Here is a 22,918-nt window from a genome sequence, read left to right on the forward strand (position 1 = left end):
GTTTCCTTTTAATACCAAATAGTTAATAGTTGTCAGTTTGCACTGATCAAACTAGGTTTTATCATATATGTCTAAGTTCATCTTATGTGAAATAGGCCTCCTGTTTAACTAATGGATATTTAGATCAGATCAACCTCATGAAAGTAAACGATACCCGTGTATTTCTTTGGCCCTGCTCTTCCCTCTTGGTGACAGAAAACAGAACTGGTTTAAATAGTTTCCTGATTCTAGGTGCAGGAAACCTACAGTTTTGTAGAGGGGACATTTTCTTTGCTGATTTTTCTTTCGGCCATTGAAGAGTTTTTTTTTATACTTTGCCCATTTTCTTGGTTCAAAGCAAGCCTCTCTGGTGGCTTTATTATTGGGATTGGCTTTGTGGTCCAAGTAGAGCCCAATATTTTATCGCATTGGTTTGTGGAGGCAAGCATGATGTCTTCTTCACTTGGGAACGTATGACTGCATGTGGAAGGCTGGGTTGTCTTCACTTGATTCAAGGACAGATTTGATGTCTGCCTCATGGAGAACTCTTGGAGGTAGTAGGTTGTTAGGGGGACTCTTCCTGGCCAGAGCGGTTTAAATAGCTTTAATTTTTTTGAACCTGGTATTTGCTTTAGATGATTGTCTGTGGGAGGCTGGGATCCTCTCCCACATTTCCAGGATGTCTGTGATGTCTGCTGCTTGGAGGAACTCTTGGAGCTGATGGGTGGCAGCCTTTGCTTGGTTGGGTACAGCACCATGTTGACTTGCCATCTTTGGCTGCCTTGAAAAACTCTGATTAACATCAGAGGCAAAGAAACCTGATTTTTTTCTTACAGTTTTCTTAAATTCTTGGGTGCTTTGTTGGTGACATTGGCTCAGAGGCTTCAGCAAGCTGACTAACTTTTCTTTTTTTTAACGGGCTGGGGGAATTCTGACAAACATTTGAGTCACTGAATTAGGATTTTTCATTGGACTCTCCTGACAAGAATAAAGTCAAACATTACAAGAATAACGTCGTAATATTACGAGAATAAAGTTGTTATATTACAAGAGTGAAGTTTTAATATTACGAAAATAAATTTGAGATATTACGAGAAAAAGTTGTGATATTACGAGCATAAAGTCATCATACAACAACCAGTTTCAGAAAGAAAGCTTGGAGCTCCGACCAGCAGATGACGGTCGACCAGCTCCACCAATCAGCAACGTGATTTTGACATGCTGCCCTATTTGATGCTGCTGCTAAAAGATTTCCTTATTTGTAAAACCAGAGCCAAAGTATAACTTCACATGATGCCTCATTTTAGGAAAGAAAGAGCTTCTTGGAAGAGTTGTCATAAAATATAACTTTATTCTCATAATATTACGATTTTATTCTCGTAATTTTATTACTTTATTCTCGTAAGGCTATGATTTTATTTTTGTAATTTTACAACTTTATTCCTGTAGTTTTATGACTATTCTCATTGCAAGTTTATTCTTGTAATTTTATGACTTTAAATAGAAAATATAAATCTCTAGCCTGGCCCTCATACTCGTTTGTACCTTGTTATCTTGTGGTCTGTTGTCGTCTCACCATTTCTGGAGTTCTAGTGTGTACCTCTTTGTCCTGTATTGCTTTATAAAGAGATACCAACCCAGCTTAAAACTGCAACATATTTTCTGTTGCTGATTTGATCCTTTACCACCACAAAAAGTGACAAAGATGAAATGTGGGTGACATAGACTTAACTTGCATTAAATGTTGAAGTAGAATTACTTTGAAGACTTTAAAAGGATCAGCGAACAAATTGTGACAGGCAGTAGCAAAGCTATTGACAAATTTGAGACGGTATTAAAAGTAAAATTTCTGTTTTTCTTTTTTTTCATTTAAAAACAGGTTCTCTGAACAATAATAGAAAATTAATTCCATACAATTAATTTGAATGAGGTTGAAAGTAATTATGATCTCTTTTAGTACTGCCTTAAACTTAATGTCTTCTATAAGAAAGATTCTACAGATTGCTAAATAAAAAAAGTTATTGTGATGTATTAGTGAGTGAAACCTCATATAGTTGACCTTTCTAATTAGTGTGTCCTGAGTGGAGAAGGTCCTTGGAAGGACATATAGAAGCTGATATCTAAAACATGGTGGTAATCTGCCCTGTTGTTCCAGATGTGTCCTCTGAACTTTTCATCTTGTTTCTATCCGACAAAGTAAAGCAAAAGGGTCGATATTTAACGAAGGCCAGAGTTTGCCCATCTGAAGGGCTGTACATCTGAAACTTTAACCAAGATGGCCAGCTGATGTGATGGCCACATGATGACGTCAAGCCTGAACCTGGCAGGCTTTTGGAGCAATTAGTGTCACATCACTTCTGAAACCAAAGGTGTCCCCATGCCCGGCGCTCACACACTGATGCAGACAGGCATAAATATGGACGCACATTCTCGTCCCTAATCCCCTGACCCATCTGCTGCATGGCCTCTGTCAGCTAAATGTCACCTAATAACATCATAAGCTTGTCAACCTTTCTCCCTTTTGTCTCACATACACGGCTGAACACACACACTTGATCTGGCACAAGTAAAGCGCTGCGTGTGACACCTCTTACCTTGTCCTTCGTTTTGTTGTCTCTTCTATTTTAGCTACTCAACTTTTTTTGGCCCCAACGGCTCCCCATTCTCTGTCCCTTTCTGACACCTTTTAAATCCTTTTCATATCTTATCTAAAAGCACAAGCCTAGTTTCCCCATGACTTTTAGTCTTGTTTTCTCTCTCTCTTCCACAACATCCCACTTTTCAACAATTCTCTGCTCTTTTTTTCCTGTCCAGGTTTGCTTGGTAAAGTGCACAGCTTCTTGAGTGTTTAGGTGAAGTGACAGTGAGGTTTCACCCCACTGCCTGCCGTCCCCTCAATCCATCACACTGTTCACATACAGTATGTGCCAAAGCATATTCCAGAGCATGTATCCACAGTGGAGTGGCTATCTAGTTATATCTTTTCTGCTCAGAATGAATCAGTCTATAGCAAATGCACTCCATAAAGCCAGACATACAATGTGCAATATTCAATAGTTGCATGCAGCTATAGCTCAGACTGTACGACAACACCGTGAGGTTTAAAAGTTCACGGCTCACGATGCATGTTCTTATGGGCCGCCGTTTGTACAGTTCAGTTGTCAAAAATTAGGAGCAATATTTATGGTTATTAAGAGTGTTTTAAGAGAAAAATAAGTTGTTTCTTTTTCCAATAAATTTTTCCACTATGTCCTTCATTCATTTATAAAAATCCTACTTTGTTAAATAAATATTTAGTTTGTAGCTAAATATTTAGTTTGCAAAATAAATATTTAGTTTTTTAAACAAATATTCAGCTTCAAACTAAATATTTAGCTTGCAAATTAAATATTTTGTTTTTTAAATAAATATTTAGCTCCAAATGTAATATTTATTTAACAAACTACGTATTTAGCTAATATGCAAATTCACTTGCTGAAAAGCGGAAGTGAATTACCAAAGTTAAAATCTTGGAATCTCTATATAACTCTTAAGGCATCTTCCTCACACTAACAGAAATTCACAAGTTAGTTTATGAAAAAAAAAAATATCAGAAAATGGAAGGTCCTCTTTGAAATTAATGTTTTGTTAACCTGCGCCACAGAATTACAGCCACGCACATGGGGCGTCACTGTGGTGCTAAAGCGTGGCCGCACTTTAGTGAGCTGTTGCCGCACTTTATTAAGGCGTGGCCACGCATTACTAATAGTCTTACCACATATTCAAATTGCACAACCACAGATGGTGTTTCTGCACGACTGTGGAACAAATAGGAAGTCTTACGTAAAATTCAAAATGATAAGGTATTTCTATAAAAATATTAGGTGTCATCTACACAGTCATAAAAGCATTTACAGTTACATACACAGAGAAAAGTGCATAGCTTTTTTTTTCTGCATTAGTAACCTGGGTTTTACTTACACATTTTAAATGTAGGGGGCAAATATATAATTTTTTTAATAAGGTGGAAAAATTTTATTTTCAAAATGTATAGTTTTGAATTTGCAAATTGATTCTTCTGTCATTACACTGATGTCAGATGAAGATCTGGCAATGTACATCCTTCATTATGGAGACAGATTAGCAGCTGTTGCTTTCTGCCGCATGAATCACAGCCAAAAATCAGCAGAATCCAACAGAAAGGGGCTACTTGAAAAAATAAGAGAAAAGTGCCATGCTCCAAGTAGTAGGGCCAAAAGAAGGCACACTTTCGAGACACTGAGAGGGAAAAATGCAAGGAAAACTGCAAAGAGGGTAGAACTTGGCTGGCTGAATTTCAGCGAGAAAGAAAATGGCTTCAAACAGGTACGAAGTGTAAAAGGGGGAGGTACCCGGCATAGCAGTGTGGACAGGCAAGCAAAAGTAAGTGACATCCAAGAAATGATAGAGTCACTGTTTTTCCCAAATGGTGTCTGCAGGTGTCTGAATCTGGCAGATCATGTTTGCAGTATCCACGACTTTGCACAAAATGAAATGGATCCAGGTGTTATAGTCGAGGATCTTTATGAAAAAAAAACAATGTGAAGCATTTCCAATCATCAACAGTTGACAATCCTGGAAGTTGTGGAAGACTGTCCCCACAATGATCAGAGCAAGAAGACATTATTGACTGCATAATTTGCTGCCAGCCTCAGATGTGTTGGACCTCATGAATCCACAATCTGAAATGCCACTAATTAAAGAAGCACCAAATGTAGCGAGTGACAACAAAGTTGAGGATGAAATTGTAGTGTATGGGGAAATGGAACAAGACCAACAGTCCTTGAAGTCACCACAGCGTGCACAAGAACTGATCAAGCAGAAGGCAGAGTCATTGATATAGAACAAAGTTTACCTGATGTCCATAATGGAGAAATGCAGTGTATCACCTATAGTAATGGTGAAGTAACTGTTTCTATGCCATTTAGTGATTCAGCTGATTTAGATGACACTGCTATGGAATCCAATCATAGCCAACGATTGTTATTATGGTGCAACAAGGTAACTACTTTTGTGACCTCCTGGCTGCTTTTTTTTTTAGCCTTTCTTGATCATATAATGAACAAAAATGTCCACATTAAAAGGAAACTACCTAATGGAGAGCTGGAACAGGGTGACTGCTCAGGGATATTGCGCGACTGCCTGTCAGAATTCTGGGGAGAATTCTACAGCAAATGCACATTAGTTAGGCAAATGTGAAGACACTTTTCCTCAGGCATGAGTTTCCAGTTGAGGAATGGCAAAAAATTTCAAGAATCCCAGTAACAGGTTGGATAACTGTCAGATATTTTCCACTCCTTCTCCCACTACCATTCTTGGAAGAAACCTTGTATGGAACCATTTACAGCAGTGTGACAGAGAGCCTCTTGCAATATGTTTCAAAAGAAGAGCAGGAAACACTGGAGCTGGCACTGAATTGCTTTGAAGCTGTTGACAAAGATGACCTTGTTGATGGGCTGGATGTACCTGATTGCCACCAGCGTGCCACCAAAGACAACATTGCTGGACTAGTGTCACAATTAGGGCACAAGACCTTAATCCAGACCCCAATGTTTGTTACTAAAAATTGGAAGCCCATCTTAAAAATCCTGAAAGATACTTTGTTTCCACACCAAGCTGAGTTTTGCTGAGTCAAACTGAGTTTTTGTCTACCTGAGTTTTAACTTAGCCGTTTTTGTCTTTGCCTCTCAGCAGGAAGTCATCCGCCAAACTGGATGTTTTGGACCTTCTCCCCCCTGGAAGGATTCTCTGAGCACCAAACTGAGCTGAGGATTCAAGTTTGTGGTTTAGATAAACTTTTCCCCTCAAGGATTGTTTTGGGCTTCTCACTGAGTAGGGGATTCATCTCCACTATAACCCATTCAAGTACCTCAGGAAAACTAAGTGGCAGTCAGCTTCTCCGTTTACCAAGGAACAACCGCAATCTGGGTAAACCCCTCCAACAAGCAAGCCATTCACTGGAACAACCCAGGCCGACTGGATTCAACAAGAGACACCTTTTCCTGGAAAGGTGAGTCCAGTTGCCTTAATTCCCTTCTTCAATCAAGAAACACAAATTTCCCACTGAGCCTGAAGTAACCGCAGGACCTTCCCCTTCACTTTTCAGTCCCAGTTCGACAGAGTTCAGAGCAGCACTGTACTCCTCTCAATTTGCTCTACATAAAACCTGTTTAGCTTTTCCTGGTCTCTATGTTTCTTCTTCTGCATTTGGGTCAGATCCTTAGTTAAATCATGACAAACACTCCTTTCAAATGAGCAAAATAGACTGTGAAACAGCAACAATTACCAAACAAAGCAAATTCTTCCATAATATGTTTTTATCTTATAATAACTTGAGTTACTTAGACCAAGGTATACAAGTAATGTATACATGTAATGACATGTAGACCCATTCAGATTTTCCAGCTAAGTTAGTCAAAACAATTGAATGTAGAACCTCCCGTATTCTAAGGTAAAATTCTCAGGCTGTGGTTTGTCTGTGGGGAAAGTAAGGCCTGACTCTGACATGATCACGTTACAGAGGTCAAACACATCTTCATCACAACCAGTGTCAAGTAACGAAGTACAAATACTTTGTTACTATACTTTAGTACACTTTTTAGGTATCTGTACTTTACTCCATTACTTATTTTTCTTTGTACTTCTGACTTCTACTCATTACATTTTCACACAAATATCTGTACTTTCTATTCGTTACATTTTAAAAACAATTGTTAGTCGTTACTCTTGGCTTCGGTTTAATGTTTATAAATATTTATTTCACTTCATGTGCGCCATCTAATGCAGATCACTGGCTCCATCCACATCTAGGGAAAATTAGTGTCATTGAATGAGTCATATAACACAAACACTCATTGGTTAGCTAAAGGAAATCATCAGAAGCAAGCAGGTGTTCTTCAAACTGCAAACGTGAATTGTCTATGCCATGCTACAATGTGGAATTCAGAATAAGGAGGGAGGTTTGGATGTCTCTGATAACCACGTTCTCTGTTCCTAAATCTGTCCTGATTACCCAAGGACATCCACCTGCCTGTTCCACACCATCAATAAAGTAGCCTTCTATGACACGCAGGTCGCTGTTTGTGTATGCTACTTTTAACCAAATGATTTTGCAGGAAAACCCATCGATACAACAGTTGAAGCAGATTCTGTATGGTTTTAATTGGTCATATGAATCTACGTGCCAAATATAGTTTGGTCCCAGAGCATAATACCGCCTTTGCTTTAGCTTCTGGCCTTGACATTCAGCGGTGCAAGTGGATTCAGGGATACGAGGATTAACCATACCTCCTCTTTTTTCGCCCTTACGCCATTCATCTGACACTTTCTGTGCATCCACCTTTAACCATGCAGTCTCCTGGATCCTTCCAATTCCTTCTGGATAAAGTCAATAACATGGCCAATGTCCGCATACACTTTATGTCTCAATCCTTTAGCACTCGAATTAAGTGTCTCTTACTAATTAACACGGTGTGTTTAATAAAAAGAGATCACAGGATGTAATTATAGTTTATTACAAGGTTTAAATAAAACAAAATCAAGTCTAGGTTCTCCATATTCCTTGAACGAAAGCTACACCATCATAAAGGAGCTTCCTTACGAATAACGCGTGGCCACGCCTTAGTAAGTCGTGGCCATGCCTTAGTAACCACAACTTACTAAGGCATAGCACAACTTAACATCTTCAAAGAAAAAATTCTGCCCATGTCACCATCAGCTAAATACTTATTTAAGAAACTAAATATTTAAATTTGCAAACTAAATATTTGGCTCCAAACTAAAAATGTATTTAACAAACTAAGTAATTACCTAGCACCAAGCTAGCAAAAATATATAGCTAAACTTTCATTTCATTTTCATTATTTTTTTCGCTATGTCATTCATTCATTTATAAAAAGAGTAAATTAAATTAAATATTTAATTTGCAAAATAAATATTACATTTTTAGCTTACTATTTATTTAACAAACTAAATATTCAATTTGTAGCTTAATATTTATTTAACAAACTTAACATTTAATTTGCAAACTAAATATTTATTTAACAAAGTAAGATTTTTATAAATGAATGAATGACATAGTAAAAAAATTAATTGGAAAAAAACAACTTATTTTTCTCCTAAAACATGCTAAATAACCATAAGTATTCTCCTAATTTTTAGCTTTACAAACGGCGCCCCATATGTTCTCACATGGCCCGACGCCCTGATGCGATCTTACAATGGTTGATTTTCACCCAACCTTACGCTTCCTGATGAGGAGGTGGTTGTGAGAGGCTGATTGCATCTCGTTACCCCATGTATACTACACGACGCCCGAACAGGCTGAAAGTCAGCCTGGTCGAAAAATTCTCACACGACTGGAGAATCAGCCTGAAAACGGCAAAAAATCGTACAGTGTAAGCCCGGCTTAATTTGTGTAATCCTTATTTTAAATGTCAAGAAAACTACAAAAAAATCAAACTTGCACGGACTATTTTTACGTTTTACGACATAAATCTGCAACACGATCAACTGATCCCAGAGATGTTCATTAGAAGGATTTTTAATTATAACTTTTTAAGGTCACATGACAGATTACAGATACTGATAGCCTATTTATAGCCCTTGAACTTTTCTCCATTTAGTCACATTAGAACCACGTTTTATTGGAATCCTATATAAAATGAGGTGTGCTTTTCTAATCCAATCAGCTGCCTTCAGATGTTTACTGGAAAAAAAAGAAACCAAGCATCTGCTGGATCTTTCTCAGCATATCTTGTTGATTCAGCATTATTGTTTCACATACTTACATAATACTGTTGTCTAGATACCAGATGATGTGAAAATGTGACTATTTTAATTTGCTCGTTTTAACTGACTGAATGAATCAATTTCAACTTATTCACTTCAGCAAAAATCCTGAAATCAAAAATGAGATGTACAAAGTTAAATATTAAGTTATGTATACTAAGAGACAGAAGTGATTTCGTGTTCAGTAGCTAATCAAATTTAACATAAAATTTGTCTGAGATGATCTGACAAAGATGTCAGATCATAATTTGATATGACATCAAATTCAGGTCAAATTATGATCTGAACTTGATGTCAGACATCAGCCAACCTTAACTTAGCTAGAGTATTCGAAATGAAGATAGCATAGGTCTACCCCTATAGCTCCAAACGTTCACCTTGTGGAACCATTTAAGCTGTTTTTTATTAAACAATCTATGAAAAGTCAGTCAGTAGAACAATTTCTGCTGACAGGCATTTAAACAGCTTGGGAAATTATTTAAAATCCTCTTGTGAGTCCTAGTTGGGTTTTTTTGTTGACAGTTAAAGTACAAATCAATTCAGTTTATTTCTATAGCGCCAATTCACAACACATGTTATCTCAAGGCACTTTAAACTTCACCAATTACACTCAAATTGATTCAAAGTTTTCTATCTAAGGAAAACCAGCTGATTGCATAGACTCATTGATTCGAAGGCAATCCCTCACACTAAGCGTGCTTGTAGTGACAGTGGAGATGAAAAACTCCCATTTAACAGGAAGAAACCTCCAGCAGAACCATCCTCAGTGTGAGCGGCCATCTGCTGAGGCCGACTGGGGTTCAAGGAGACAGAAGCAGAGATACAAAAAGCAACTGTAAAAGGCGGCTCCATCCAGGAAAAACACAGCCAGGCAGACGAGCTCTAAGCCAGCTCCCATGTCAGAGGATGAAGAGAGCACATCCAGCCAGTCAGTCTAGAGAAACAGGACTACACTGGAAAACAGGCCGATCTCCAACATCTATAAACAAAGGTGTTGATGGCAGCAGCACAGCTGATATTTCTCTCCAGGATGGAGTCACAGCCAAACAGGAACAGACCAGATGAAGCTACTATGAGAAAAAGCAGAGAGAGCAGAATGTTAGAGATTAAACCAACAGATTCTGCAGAGTGGGAGAATAGAGATAGAATGCAGCAGAATGATGAAATAGGGGTCCTTATGTCCTCCATAAGTCTAAGCCTATAGAGAAAATACAGCAGTAAAACCTCTCTCCTTTTGTAAAAGAACAGATAATAGACACAATGATACAGAAGTAAGGAAAAAGTAATCAGAGCTGTTAGATGTTTAAACTGTGATTTAAAGGAGAAGTTCGTTTTTTTACACTTTAAGCCCATTTTCTGTAGTGTCCAGGATGAAATCGAATGATCGACACCAAAAGTTTGACAAGTGCTCCTGTCTCTGCTTTTTGGCTCATTTAGAATCAACCCCTGGCTGCTTTAGAATGGCTTGCATAGAGCATGTCCGATAATGTCCTTAAAACAACCTTAAACGTTCTTTTTTTTTAAATATGCTACTCACCGGGTCGTCAGCGCTGTTCAATGACGTTCCAAAAAAAGTTTCGTGAAGAAAAAACGTTCCTGTAGTGTTTTATTTAGCATTTTGTAAATCCCATTGAGTTCTGTAGGAATAGTCAATATTCCGCTGCCACCGGAAACGGAAATGGGGCCTGTTTACACTTAGTTGTAGTCTTTTCGCTTCACTCTGTGTACTCCGACGTCGAGGTGCTAACGTCTCTGTTAAACACTTTAAAAAACTCTGAAAATGGAATACGAAAGGTGGATTCTTGATTCTCGACGTCAGAGTACACAGAGTGAAGCGAAAAGACTACAACTGTGTAAACAGGCCCCATTTCCGTTTCCGGTGGCAGCGGAATATTGACTATTCCTACAGAACTCAATGGGATTTACAAAATGCTAAATAAAACACTACAGGAACGTTTTTTCTTCACGAAACTTTTTTTGGAACGTCATTGAACAGCGCTGACGACACGGTGAGTAGCATATTTTAAAAAAAGAACGTTTAAGGTTGTTCTTATGAACTCTATGAAAGCCATTCTAAAGCAGCCAGGGGTGGATTCTGCATGAGCCAAAAAGCAGAGACAGGACCAATTGTCAAACTTTTGGTGTCGATCATTCGATTTCATCCTGGACACTACAGAAAATGGGCTAAAAGTGTAAAAAACCGAACTTCTCCTTTAAGATTAACATACTCAGGTATACTAATATGTGCCTGTCTGCATCAGTGGGTGCTGTCAGACTTAATATGGCAAACAAAGTTAGAACACAATCAAGGTAACAATAATGAAACACGGTTTATTATGAATAGATATGTATCAACTACACATTTTAAATGGATAAAAAAACAACTGTTATTTAGCTAAGAAACATAGGAAGAGTGATAGAAGCAACCTGTGGTCTCTTTGGCCCAATCACAAACTGGTTCCTAAGCACTAAACCTGAGCACTAACCATTTGTTCCCGCAGAGGGTCCATCAAATTAAGGGCCATCCCAAACCACATCGTGGGTAAGGCGAGTGGACCATTCAGCCCCTAGATAGCGAGTCTGCATCTATGCAGGCTCACTGGAATATGGCACCAGGTGTTAACGGGCAGTACTCGAGTTGAGGAGCGCTGGCATCCCCCTTCTTAAAAAAATCTTAAAAATCATCCCCCTTTTTAAATGACCATCCCCCCCTTACGTGACATTTTATTACTGAATGTGTAAAATTTCTACTATATATTAACAGTAACGTAAATAATATTGCCCTTTTAACATTTGCTCTGGGAGTACGAGTAGCCTGATCAAGATAAATCAAATCAAAGAAGTGTCCTACCATGACTCTGAAGCTGATCCCAGTGGGAGATTAGTCCCTAACTATGTAGGTGCAGCTCCCAATTGGTAGAGTTATTAGACAGCATGGGATTAATTTTCACTGTTATGCTGATGATACCCAGCTATATCTGTCTATAAATCAGTGGTTCCCAAAGTGTGGGGCGCGCCCCCTAGGGGGGGCGCAATGCCATTGCAGGGGGGGCGCGGGAAGCGGTATGGATGAATGAAGAAAAAAAACAAAAAAAAAACAGCGCTTGCTTGACTGAGCATAATGGACAGTTGTGACACTGCAACCCAGATTTGAGAAGATCTACAGCAAAAAGCAGCCTCTCTACAGCCACTGAAAAGATGGGAGGATTAAAGTACAAAGAAAAAACTCTCAGGGAGCTGTTCAATGTTTTCACTCCATTTTGCACAGAGGCTTTTTTAATGTATAGATTATAGCAAAGTTAAATATTGTTACAAATAAAATAAAAAAGAAATATGTTTAAAATAACACAGACAACAAAGAATCCTCTTCTAATCTACATTATAGAACTATGAAAAAAATACAGTTACACAAAAGTGTTCCACTGTAAAGATGGTGTAGTTTGTTTTGTTGCAACCTGAAGTGTGAAATAAACTTCAGTGGAGTTTGAAAACAAAATATGTGTATAGGTTTATTATATCTGGTTGAACAATGTGTGTGCCCAGTTTCTTCTTCTTTTTTTTTTTTTTTTTTGGGGGGGGGGGGGGGGGGGGTGTCGTGAAAATTTTATTGTAATCCAAAGGGGGGCCCAGAAGAAAATCTTTGGGAACCACTGCTATAAATCCAGATGAAGCTAACCCATACATAGATTACAGGCATGTCTTGAAGACATAAAAACCTGGATGACTTAACTTTCTCCTTCTGAATGCAGACAAAACAGAAGTTATAGTCTTTGGACCAGAGTCTGAAAAAGAAGCTGATTAGTCAGTCACTTCATTTGGATGGGATTAAACTGATTTCAGATAATAAAGTAAAAAATCTTGGTGTTATTTTTGATCAGGACCTGTCATTTAAATCCCATATCAAAGAGGTTTCTAGAATTTCCTTCTTTCATCTGAGGAACATTGCAAAAATTAGAAATCTCCTGTCCAGGGGTGATGCTGAGAAACTAGTCCATGCATTTGTTACTTCAAGGCTGGACTATTGTAATTCTTTACTATCAGGAAGTCCACAAGCTGTAGTTAAAAGCCTTCAGCTGATCCAAAATGCTGCAGCCAGAGTTCTGATGAAAATGAAAAAGAGAGATCATATCTCTCCTATCCTGGCTTCTCTTCATTGGCTTCCTGTTAAATCAAGAATAGAATTTAAAATCCTCTTTCTCACATATAAAGCCTTAAATGGCCAAGCTCCATCTGATATCAGAGATCTGATTGTTCCTTATGTTCCTAACAGAGCACTTCGCTCTCAATCTGCAGGTTTACTAGTGGTTCCTAGAATTTCTAAAAGTAGAATGGGAGGCAGATCTTTTAGTTATCAGGCTCCTCTCCTGTGGAACCAACTACCAGTTTTAGTCCGTGAGGCAGACACCCTGTCTACTTTTAAGGCTAGGCTTAAAACTTTCCTTTTTGATAAAGCTTATAGTTAGAGTGGCTCAGGTTATCCTGAGCTATCTTTATAGTTATGCTTCTATAGGCTTAGACTGCTGGAGGACATAGGGAGCCCCTTTTCATCATTCTGCTTCATTCTCTCTCTATTCTTCCACTCTGCAGATTTTGTTAGTTCAATCTCTAACCTTCTGCTCTCTCTGCATTTCCTCATCGTAGCTTCACCTCATCTGTTCCTGTTTGGCTGTGACTCCATCCTGGAGAGAAATATCAGCTGTGCTGCTGCCATCAACACCTTTGTTTATAGATGTTGGAGATCGGCCTGTTTTCCAGTGTGGTCCTGTTTCTCTGACAGTGACTGAGTGGATGTGCTCTCTTCATCCTCTGACATGGGAGCTGGCTCTGAGCTCGTCTGCCTGGCTGTGTGTTTCCTGGATGGGGCCGCCTTTTACAGCTGCTTTTTGTATCTCTGCTTCTGTCTCCTTGAACCCCAGTCGGCCTCGGCAGATGGCCGCTCACACTGAGCCTGGTTCTGCTGGAGGTTTCTTCCTGTTCAAAGGGAGTTTTTCCTCTCCACTGTCGCTACAAGCATGCTTAGTGTGAGGGATTGTATTTGAGTCAATGAGTCGATGCAATCAACTGGTTTTCCTTAGACAGAAAACTTTGAATCAATTTGACAGGATGATCTGGTTGAACTGTAAAGTGCCTTGAGATGACATGTGTTGTGAATTTGGCGCTATATAAATAAACTGAATTGAATTGATAGCCATGCCAGTCCAGGGACTGACTGCAGTTCTACCGGCGTACCTAACATGTAACAACCATACCATGCATATTGCTTTAGGTTAATAGACTATATTAATTAGGCTATGCAGCCTTCCAAAAAGTAAAAATAAAAAAATTCCAGCATCCCCCTTTTTATTTTTTTTTTTACAGCTACAGCTAGACTACTGGTAACAGTGACCTAATGCCTGAGGAAACCCATTAATCCAAATGTAAGTTCTGACGGTTTGCTGCATCTTCATCACACTGACAGAAAATCACATGTTAGGTAAATGAAAAAGCGTAATTATCTCCAAAAAGGAAGGTCCTCTTTGAAATAGTTTTATTTTACCCTAAAAATTTGTTTTAAAGTCATAGGAAAACGGCTGTTCCGACCGTTGCATTTCTGAATTCTCCCGAGTGGTGCATGTCTACACGAGTGATTAACGTGAAGGTGATTGGTCGTTTATCAAAAGGTTAGCACTAAATTGGTGACTTAGAAACAACACTGTCAAAGAACGCTATGGACAGAGGAAACATGCAAGAGGAGGAGAGTTTAGTGTCGGAGGTAGTGGATGAGTCTCCTCCATCATCCATTTTTTATTTAGAGGAGGAAAGCGGGGACGAAGATGTTGTGGAAGAGGACGCCAGGGCAGCAGAAGCTTGGTTTGGTGTAGAAGGCTTCCAGCCGTACATGTTTGAGCCCTTGCCTCGCAACGCTGCCAGTTCTGTTAGCTCTACGCCTGCTGAAGACACAGACGTCCATCCCCGTGAACACTGGGACGGAACTCAATGGGAAAGGAAATTATTCTTATTTCTTATTTTAAACGTTAAGTTTATTAGCTGTAACATATGAATCAAGATGCTGTGACCGAAAGAATGTGATTGACAGATGACATTTAACTAAAAATACACATATAATATAAAACTGTAAATATATATATGTATAAAAATGTATACACCGAAAGAGGTTTAGAAGAAGCTCAAACTGATAAGGTCTAAAAAGTTAGTTAGACAAAACATACATTTACCATTCATCTACGAACAATAACTTTACTCTCTTTCCACTATAGATCATAATATTCATTATCACAGTACAGTCGTTAAAATTACAGAATAATAATAATATACTATACAGATATATAATAATATTAAAGTGTTTAATAGTGTTTATCATATTAATATTTGATCAGAAAATATAAAACTGCATATATAAATCTCATACACTTTGACTTCATTTGAAATTGTTTTGGATGTGAATAAATGTGTGTGATCTAACTGAAAGGTCATTTTAAAATTTGTTTTGGTCTTTCAAGGGGTTTTGACATGTAAGGGTTTATGTTGAAATTATCTTTGACTTTTCTCACATGTGATTAAAATTAGTTCAGTGGTGCCTGCTATTCATTTTTAAAGCACCTCTCTGAACTGTTGTCTGACCCAAGATGGCCGCTCTCTAGGCAGCAGTTGATGAGGCGTCTACATATTAATGTTTATGGGCGGAACCTTTGATACTAATATCACCCCTCAGCTGTCAATTCTGTGGAGACAGACCAATAGTGACACATTTTCACATCCAGAGAAAAATTCTGTATCAAGAGAGAAATCTATGTTTTCAGTCTGATTGGAAAGAAAAACAAATTTTATTAGAGAGTAAAATATATATATTTTTAGATATTTTTTTACTTTGGAAATAATTGCCAATTAATTACCAAGTGTCTGTCTTTTAATTATATGACAAAGTATTTTCACTAAAAACATTTCTCTTAGGACTCAAATAACATCAATTTCTGCTTTTTTTCAGAATTATTTTCCTCTTTCAGATCACTTTTTTTTCTTGAATTTAGTAAAAAAGAAAACAAAAACCTGATACTAAGCTAGCAATGTTGCAGGCTGTACAGTCTCTCGATTAATCTGTCCCATTTTTTGACCTTTTGTATAACTGTCAAAGAAACAAAAGTAGGAAGAGACTCACCATGAGGATCCAGAAGTTTGGCCCATGAATTGCCCCCAGAACAGCATCAAACAGTGCAGGATCTCTGAGAGAGAATAAAATCCCAGTCATCATTGATTTGGATTGGAGCCTTTCCCAGTTGCTGTCAAGGCATAGGAATCAATAAAGTATGCCTGCTTGCTTCCTTTGTCATTATGCCTCTTTGCAGTTTTGTAAAGGTAAGCATTCATCACCTTTGAGAAACTTTATTCATGTACCTTTAGAATGTTTCATAATGCAAAGTTAGTGAAGGACACAAAAATAGTGTAATAAATAGTTCAGCCTACCTTACTCTCCAGATCCATATAGGGAATTGTTCTGTTAATACCCAAATAATAAAGCGTACATGGTCCTATTCTGGACAAAAGAACATGGACAGTTTTGTCTGTTTAACATCTATCAACATAAATTAATTAATTTGGTTATGACTAAACTGTAAAAAATTGTGTACATAGAAATACGTAATGTAAAAAATGTTAATCCCTTTATTGTCCCACAATTGGGAAATCCGTTCTCTGCATTTTGGCCCCTCCCCTTGGGGAGCAGTGGGCTGCCATGTGCAGGCTGTGGGGATCGGACCGGGTACTTTCACCCCTTTAAGAGCACAATTGCACTGCACTCTCCCCTTACGTGTTTGTCATAGTTGTTAGTTGCTCTTAAATAAACACAATCTCAGAAAAGAGTTTTTATATATTTAAAAAATATAAAGCTGTTAAGAGCTTTTCCATTATTAAACTGCTAAATTATTTTTTTTGGGTAGTGACACAATATTGAACCATGCAAAACACAGATTTACCTTCACAAAGCCTCAGAAGGGCAAGATTAATGTACAAAAAGAAAACATGTACATGAAATTATGTTTTGTCTTTATAAAATATTTTTTAATAATGTTTTTGGTTGTCAGCATTCATATAAATATACTGTTGTGATAACTTAGTATACTTAGTATACTTTTGATTAGTTTTTGGTAAAGGTCTATTTTGAATTTATAGAGAAAACTCCACCAGCCGCCACTGATGAGATTCTATAGGCTTTTATAAGTAATGTCATCAGTGATATTTGTCAAACCTGTATGAATTTACTTTTGGATTAAAGTTGTATATAGAATTCATTGGTGGCTTAAAAAAAAACATACATACATGAAAAAAGAAATGTATCTAATGTACCAGCTTAAAGTTTATTACATAAGGTGAAAACGTTCAGATCTGTTGTCACAATACACCACCGTTAGCCTTAAAATGAAATAGCTCATAGTTAAAAGTGTAAAAGCTAAACATTAATTCTCAGGAACTTACTTTTATATGGAGCATATTGACAGACGGAGAAGTTTTTATTATCTCAGATGCAAAAAATGTCAGCATTTTGTCAGCATATGTAATTACCATAAAAATGTAATAAATTTATTACATGTACACACTTTTGGCACATATGTATTATTATGCTCTAAAACTATATATATATATATATATATATATATATATATATATATATATATATATATATATATATATATATATATATATATATATATATATATATATATATATATGTCAAATGTTATAGTTTCAGGTCCGAGCGCAGGGCAGTACTACAAAAACAATAGCATCATCCATCTAATGAAAACTTTTAATGAAAACATTGAGATTTCACAGAGAATTACTTTCTGTTTACTCTACTTTCTACTTACACAATGTCAGTGGCTAACTCAGTGCATATCTTTGAGTCAGTCTGAGATAGATGCTACACAAGTAGTCATTTTAAAGGCGTGTCTTTGTGAGAGTGGGAAGTACCAATATGGCGGCAGGGGACTTCACTTTTTTTGGACAATCAGCTATCGGTGAATAAATAGAGATCAGAGTATCAAAAACGTTTCAAAAGGCATTTCTTATCAATTTATTTCTGTTTCTAGCAAAGGTCAGATAAAAACCATGAGGAAACATCCTTTTAACTTCTGTAATATACTACGCTATAGCGGCATAGAAGCCACCAGATGGAAGATACCCGTAGCCATGGTAACTATCAACTTTTTAATAACACAGTATATCACAGCACAGGTAAGTTTTTAACCAGAGTGTCCCTGGTTAACAAATGTAATTCCTTCTCACAAACCCCCAGTAGATCCTCTTTATAAAGGTTAGAAATGTGTAAAACTTTGAACAGTAATCATGATGTTTGATTTTTTTACTTATCTGTTACTCTCTTCTTTCTGCTCTTAATCTTCTGATTTATTTTTGTGTGAAAACTCTGCATTTCATTCAATCTGGCATATGCAAGCCTTTCAGACAAGGCGCAGGGCACACTGCTGTGCTCTAAAACCCATTATTTTCAATATCTTGTGCCTTTAATTGATTCGATTATCACTAAAAGGAGCATCTTTGGAACGGGACTCAATGTGAAAGGAAAACCTAACAACCCACAACTTTACCAATTTTTACAGCCTTGCACAAAAAAAAAATATGTTTCCTCTGAGACCAATTTAAAAATCAAACTGTTTCCATGGGGTTCAGTAATTCATTCATGCACAGAGATAAAATATCAGTTTGATTATTTTAATCAACTCCACACTTTTATGGAGACTTTTTATAACATCTGTGACACGAATAAATTGAACTTTGAAAACGGCCAATATTTACCAGTTTTTCACAGATGACTTAACATAAAAGAAGCAAAAGCTTCACAAAAGATAGCAAAGTGACATGAGGGATAAGAGGAATTAACCAGAATAAGGAACCAAATGGTGTGTGTAATTAGAAGAATTTGTAAATAAAAAAAGGACTGATCAGAACAATAAAACTGCTCTAAAACCCATTATTTGGATCAGAACAATAAAAGGTGGAGCAGGAACCATTAATGTCATTTATTTTATCTGTGAAGCTCTCTTTCAGTCTTAAGCTACAGCTGTGAGGAAAAGCATCAGAGTGACAGACAGAAAGCATTTCACCTGTAACTGCATGGAGAGAAGCTGCCGTCTGCTCTGTTTTTCTGCCATAGTTCATTCATCTCCTGTCAGTGTGCTCTCACTGCCCAACACCAGCCGCCATCTGCAGACAAATTACGCTTTTAAGATCTGGGAAGCTGCTACTTTGTAAACATCATTACTCCACAACTCAGGGTCCTTCGGTGGTCAGTCTGACTCTAAGGAAGCAGATTGTTTCCTGTTTTTTAATCTCACCAGATCATTTATCTTATCTTATTTAAAGAGTCAAAATACTAATTCCATTGGCAAATCAACTCAAATTAAGGTTAAATACACTTAATTTACGGTAAGAGATTTTTACTTATTTCTAGATCGTTCTTTTCAGTGTATCTTAATCCTTTTCTGTTATAAAATGTTGAAGTTAGTTTAGCAGTAGCTTCTCTATCATCTTCCTACTAGAGAAACCTTTGTATTATGGAGCAGCTCACACATCCTGATCATCAGCTGATCCCTGCATTAAATCAACAACTCTTCACATCCATCTAAGGCTGCATTTACAGAGGATAACTATGAACTTAAGGGAAACCTTCCTGGGAGCAAGCAGAGGAGCTCAAGTTAAAATGCCAAGCAAATGTCATAAAGCTGAAATATTCCCAGCAGAATTGTTGTTTTGGAGTCAGGGGAGGTCAGAGAACCAGAGAATATATATATATATATATATATATATATATATATATATATATATATATATATATATATATATATATATATATATATATATATATATATATATATATATATATAACATATAAAGCACAGTGTGATGAAAGACGTGCAATCTATTAGTATGAGAGACATTATCGGTTCCTGAAGTGGAGGCGAGAAACCTGCAGTTTATTAATATGGATGAGGCTTGTTTACTCGTCGTTGCTTTAATTCAGCCTCATTTACACAATTACGCCCATAAACAGGCTCTCTCATCTATCCGTCACTTCAGATTGGACAAAAGATCCGTCTCCTCCCGCTTCCTCTGCTCGTGTTTTGCTTTTCGACGCTTCTGAACAGCTGTACAAGCATGTATTACATCAACAATGAAGATGATAATTAGCCGTTAAAGGCAAAGTGAGAAAAAGGGTTGCTGGGAATGACATTATTTTCATCATTTAAACAGTTTTCTTTACATGAGTAAATGGCAGCTGTGATTTGACAGACCTTTAAAGGGCCTGCAAAACTCAATACCCTACAACCTTTTTCCCCCTTTCCACTGGAGGAGCTAGACCAGGGGTAACCAATTAAAAATCAGCGGGGTTCAAATGAAGGAAACAGGTAAAGATCCGGAGATATTTTTAATTACCGGTAAGCTATTTTCAATCCCAACTTCATTATGTTTCCATTCTCTTTTTATTTAATGTATTTTCATGTCAACTTTTACTGCTGATCACAATGTTAGAAGAAAGAGAAGACAGTACAGCAAAATGAAATGAAATAAAATGAAATTTTTAAGGAGTTTATCATATTAGAGACAAGCATACCTATACCAGAAAATTCACACCTGTTGATGTGAAGCACAGTTGTGTCACCATACCCATGACTTTGTAGGGATGTGGTACTTAATTGGAGATTCACTGTACAGTTTTTGTAGCATATTGGGTGACAGGCCTGGAGATAAATTATAAATAAAGAGATATAAATAAATCTAGTTGTGCCACAGCCTGCCATATTTTTTTTACACTGAGCTACTAGGTCTCTGCCTGATAAAAAAAGAGGTGAAAATCACTGATCAGATGTTTTTTTTTTTTACTGATTGTGGATGTTAAATGGACGTTAAATAAAAACTGCTGTTTAAAGCAGAGTTGTCAAGTTGTCTCTCACTGCAACTGAGGATTAAGGGAAATAAATATCAGGGTGAAATATAAAGGAAGCCTGCTGCAACTACTGCAGGTTGGCCGTTTTGTCCTGCTGAATAGAGAGAAGCATAAAAAGGTACTGAGCTCAGTGCTCTTCCTTGATGACCTCACAGAGAGGAATGAGTCAGACTGTAAGATCAAACAGAAACTATGTAAAAGGAGAAGTGTTCCAGAAACCACAACCTGGGAACTGTTGTATGGACTGTTATGAGGGAATGAGGCATTCACCCCAGAGAAAGGGTTCAAGATATCTCATAAATATCATCATCTACTTACCTTATCAAGGCTGCACTTTAAAAATAGTCTAGAGAGCTGTTCTAAACGAAATTTATTTTTGTTTACACTTGTGTATACAAAATGACAAAATAAAATCTGTCTAAGTCGAATAATATTTCAACTTCTGGTGTATTGTTTTTATATCCTCAAGTTAATATTGACATATGCATAGTCTTAAAAATTGTACTGTATTATAGGATATGAACTTTTTTCATCTACCAAAATAATAACATACAATGATAATATGCAAATGGGTAAAAGTCCTGTATAATAGATGAAGACTAAGGTGTGCAGTTTAAAGAAACCATAAGGGAGCAAAAATGTGACACTGTTAAGTTTTATTATACATGTTTTGACATAATAAGGTAACGGGGACCAAGACTGTATATTTTTATTTTCCAACAACTGTTTTTAATGTTACTTTGTCTAACAGATATCCATGAAATATAAACATTTAATGCCTGAAATGCCAGTTTTAAACAATTAAAGGTTTCCTTCTCAAAACAAATCCAGCTGATTTGTCCATATATTTAAACCATTTCACTTGAGGCATATGGATTTAGTTATTTAACTGGAAAACAACTAAATGTTAATTCACTAAGGGAATTCTATACATCAAATGGCAAACCAACAGATGGAAAAAAACACAGAAAAAATAACAGTCACGTCTTTGGAGAAACACGCACTGTGATACAGTTCTTTTCTCCCAACTTATCTGTTTAATTCAAAACACATTTAAAACTGGTCAATGGATGTAAATAAAAAATGGTAATGTTGAACATATAAGACTCAATGTAGTTGTTTCAGGTTTATCTGAATAAATGTAATTATAAACATTAATGTTCAAAATACACCAGTATCCCTGAAACAGGTTATGTCTCAATCTCTTATATTTCTTCAGAAAAAAAATAAAACAACATACGCAAAAAAAACATAATACAAAATGGAAGTTAAGAATATTAAATCAAAAACATAAATATCCACCCAAAGAAAAAAAAGATAAACTTCTGAAGGATTTAGGATTTTTAAACAAAATCAAATAAAACAGATTGTGGTAGTAAAATATTGACTTGGAATGTACAGCAGATGGCAGTAGGACATATTCAAAACAAATTATGAAATCTGTATCACGGGCACTTAAAGAAAAATATAAAACAAATTTAATTTTAACCGTTAAACACAGCTTAGTAATTGTAAATTAACACAGAAATATTCATAATCAATATAACATTTCAGGAAAATTCAATCTTAGAAATGTTACATCGCTTCTTCTCGGTTCTTTTTATGTAGCAGCACAGCAGCCTATCTGTAATATGTAGCATAACGAGAAAATACTCTCGCCTTTCTTTGATCACCACCTTTCACTACTGTCGCCCGAAAGGTGGAATTGAACCACTCTGCCGCTAAGCAGCTGCGGGTTTGAAGCCCGCACCCCGGACCACCGAGGCTCATCCGGGCACTTGAACAATGCTCCAACAGCTATTTTTAAACCCCTGAGCTGCAATATCAATTTGACTTATGGTGTGAATGAAGTTTCACCGATACTTAGTGTTATCATTTGAAAAACAGTTCTCAACCACCATACATAAATTGTATACGTATTATGTTGCGTATTGCAAAATAAATAAGGAAATATAAACATTTTCTCTGCTGTGCTGCGTGCTATGCAAAATAAGCTGTTCTGATTGGTTACTTGATATCACGAGGGCGGAGCTGCTCCTTTGTTCTAAGATTAAAGGAATAGTACACCCAAAACATGATTAGCCTTCATTTTCTACTCACCCCCATGCTGAACACCACTCTGGAGTACTTTTTTGATATCTCAAATGCATCTGGAGATCTGGGAGGCTTCTTGCT

The 22,918-nt window shown here is 37.0% G+C and overlaps 1 non-coding gene across 1 annotated transcript; it reads right to left on the bottom strand.

The window, feature by feature from the left end:
* Positions 1 to 22,432: 22,432 nt before the first annotated feature.
* On the bottom strand, positions 22,433 to 22,519 carry trnastop-uca. The gene has a single exon. It is a non-coding gene; the product is annotated as a tRNA-Sec (tRNA).
* Between the last annotated feature and the right edge of the window lie 399 nt (positions 22,520 to 22,918).

Source organism: Cyprinodon tularosa, unplaced genomic scaffold (genome assembly GCF_016077235.1).
Source record: "Cyprinodon tularosa strain WSP-4 unplaced genomic scaffold, ASM1607723v1 ctg363, whole genome shotgun sequence".
Taxonomy (NCBI): domain Eukaryota; kingdom Metazoa; phylum Chordata; class Actinopteri; order Cyprinodontiformes; family Cyprinodontidae; genus Cyprinodon; species Cyprinodon tularosa.